This window comes from Limulus polyphemus, unplaced genomic scaffold, assembly GCF_000517525.1.
Source record: "Limulus polyphemus unplaced genomic scaffold, Limulus_polyphemus-2.1.2 Scaffold3425, whole genome shotgun sequence".
In the NCBI taxonomy this organism is placed as follows: domain Eukaryota; kingdom Metazoa; phylum Arthropoda; class Merostomata; order Xiphosura; family Limulidae; genus Limulus; species Limulus polyphemus.
The window spans coordinates 9,465-13,129 of NW_013669035.1; positions in this window are offsets into that span (position 1 = coordinate 9,465).

The following is a 3,665-nucleotide window of genomic DNA, read 5'->3' on the forward strand; positions in this document are numbered from 1 at the left end:
AAAGTGTTAAAAGTTGAACTCTAACTGTGAGGCTAAATCAGTCAGCTTATATGGATGGGCAATCATACACTACAGGTGAACTATTCAATATATCAATTATTTTTAGGTGATCACTAAATTTTATTTCGGTTGAACTGGCATTACATCCATTTCATCTGGATGTCTTCCATTTGTGCTCAAGTGAGGCTATAATTCTGTCTGTCCATGGTACTCATTCAGTCAAACATGCCTCCCATTCAATTGAAGTTAAGTTGCACTCAGTTTACCTGGTGGTATACTTTACATGAATAATACCGGTTTCGTTCATAAATGCCTACCTGCATTACCAGTTTTACCTACAAGAAATTCTAGTTATTACCTGAATTAGATGAAGTAGTTAATTAAATTAATTAATTAATCTATTAACCTTAGTATATGCACACAATCCCAAAATCACACTACGTTACCCAAATTACATTGTACACTATAGTGTGTGTGACATCACATGTATAGCACCCATGCACACACACATAAGTGAGGAGAATGCACACCCGGACTGCTGATATACATACAGGTTATCAACACAAATGAATGAATGATGCACAAGATCATGTGTGACCTTGTACGAAAAAAGTGCATGAACAAACGAAAAAAAAAAATTAAAACAAATTGAAAGTGTAGGAATGGATACACCCAACATTAAGGAAACAAGAAATGGTCAAATCTAGGTAATAAAGACAAGGTTAAAAAAGACAAAGAAAAATACACAAACAGGTAAAAAAAGCCAAAAAAGTATTTTGGAAACAGTATCAATATCAGCTAAGCCAATCATTGAAACCATGTAAACCAACTGAGTTAATAATTAAGCTATTATTAATACAGTTTTCTAATCAATGGTTTACCCTTATAGGCTTACCATTATTGTTCAACACTTGCTATTAAATCCTACTGTTCTGTTTATTCATTCTTATAATTTGTTTGCTTTGTAATCCTAAACATATGTTTCAACATGGTTTCTAATCATTGGCTTAGATTTTACATCTATATATTTCAACAGTGATATCACATCACCTCACAACGTTACCTGCATGTGTTTTGAAATGTTGTGAGTAAATGTGTTCCACTTACATTTACCATTATCTCATCCCATGATGGAATTGATAAAAAACAATAAGAGTGGAAAAAAAGCTATGTTTGTGTAATTTTCTTTGTCTTACAGGGTTTACACATGTATGTGATAATAAAGAAGTAAAATGCTTAACTTGGAATTTGTCATTTTATACCATTCCTAAAATATAGGACTTATATTTTTTGTTGAGATTTTTACCTGTTTGTGTAATTTTCTTTGTCTTTAGTACTACCACTGGGAATGGGCATAGTGCAATAAAACATCCTCTGTATAACCTCACAAGGGGGCGTGTCCAACATCCGGCCCATGCCTACTTCGTGTTTCTATGTTCATGATATTATACAACTTATCAGTACATATAAAAGTTTCTATGATTCTTCTACCTTTGTATAGGCTGTAATGAGTCCATGATGTCGATACACAGAAACCTCTTAGGATTTTTTTACCTTTGTATTTTAATCCACCTATATAGCTAATGTACAAAATCCCATTGCCTTCTCAAGCAATTTCAAAAGGAGGGACAAGCTGTAAAGAAAAAAAAACATACAAGTTATGGTTCCACACAAATATCTGATTCTTCTGGTGTGTATATAAACAGACTTTACAGTAAATGTACTGTCTCCAATAATTAGATTCACAGAAACCTCTAGTCATTGTGTGACAAGCATAACTAAGTTTGATAAGTTTAGTCCACCTGGCTTACTGTATACAGGATAGAAAAAAATAAACAAAGTAGGCATGGACCAGATGTTGGACACGTCCCTTGTGAGGTTGTACAGAGGAAGTTTTATTTGCCCATTCCTACCTTGTTTCTTCACTTTCAACTTTTTTTCAAATATTTTTCCACTTGTATGGAATAGAATCTTAAAAGAGCATTTAAACTTAGAGGTTTACAGAAGATCAGGTATGTTAGTCAAACAGAAGGTCAGATAATAAGAAAAAATGAATTATGCACCATCTATATTCATATTTAGTGGTGAGAATGATAGGATTAGGAGACACAAATATACATTTTACAGTGCAGGAATCATCTTCAAATAAGGAATTTTATTTCTCTAACAAAGTGGTTGGCTTTTTGGAATGAGTTGCCTTCAGATATGGTGGTTGCAGTAAATTCAGAGGCATTTATAAGAAAGCTTGATAAATATTAGAATGATAAGGGCTGGCTTTGAGCGTTTTATTATTATTTTTTTCAGTGGATGAGACAGCCTAGATAGACCAACAGGTCCCTTGTTATCTATAAATTTTGTTATATTATAAATACGTATTATGAAATTATATTTTAATGATAATTAATATGTGATTATACATATTTTGGTTCCTATATGAAATAACAGGTAACTTATTAAGTTATTTAATGTAATACATATAACTTTTATGTTGAATTACACCAGTACATCCACCAAAGCGAATACACAGTACTAATTACAAACGTTATTTGGGTTGAGTGATTTATGTATATTTCTGGTTACGTTAGAATCAAAACTATGTAAGTAATCAATAACTGAGTATTAAACGTCAAGTTTTTCGCAGATAAATTGAAACTGTACCGAAATTTTCGCGCGTTTCGCCTTCAGAATAAAACTTACGTAAAACGTCTGGTCGTGATTTTTACACTGATGGTACTAACTAGTAACTACTATTAATATTACTACAAATAATAGTACTTTTCAAAGTCTCAGAAATTACAGCGCTTTCGAATAATTGACTATTTTCCTTCATGCATAAAAGTAATATTGATAATAATATAGTACATTTACAGTAGAAGTACACAGTATGACAATTGTCAAGGCTATTGCCTATTTGTTGTACGCACAATATTTTAAAGTTCAAGACCAATACGTATATGCTTATCACTGATCTTACCCTGTCTATCTGAAAAGCAAGTTCCTCGTTTATTTCTTTTTCATCACTCAACTCCGAAATAGATGTTTTTGATACTCGGGAAACACGAGGAATTTTAGATATATTAGCGAATTTATTACTTGCCATTTCAAGTTTTAGAACTTCCCGCCTGCCGTGTTCGTCAGTATCACTATCAGTAGATGGCACGACAATATATTCTGCCAATTTCGTGACTACTGAAAATACTAGTTAAGTCTTTTATAAGAACTTTAATCAACCAATACATCGGTTGCTGAGGCTTTTGTCTTTGTTTACTTCGTTTTAACTATAATTCAAAACAATTATGGAATAATTATTTTTTACTGTTTTACTTTTATGCCTATATTCAAAACTGTTCAAGTTCTGCAATCAACATTGAAAGTTTTAGATAAATTATTTGTTTGTTTCTTTTAGTGCAAAGTCACATTAAGCTATCTGCTTGTCTACCGCGGGTAATCGAACCCAAAATTTCAGCGTAATAAGTTCGTAAATTTACTGCTGTCCCGTCAATACCGAATTATTTGTGCTATGTGGAATAGTTACTTGGTTGATAATGGAGAAACTAACATTGTAATAAAGTTTGTTTGTTTGTTTAGAATTTCGAGCAAAGCTACACGAGGGCTATCTGCTAGTCATCATGATGATGTAATATTCGACAAGGTTCGTGTGTTAT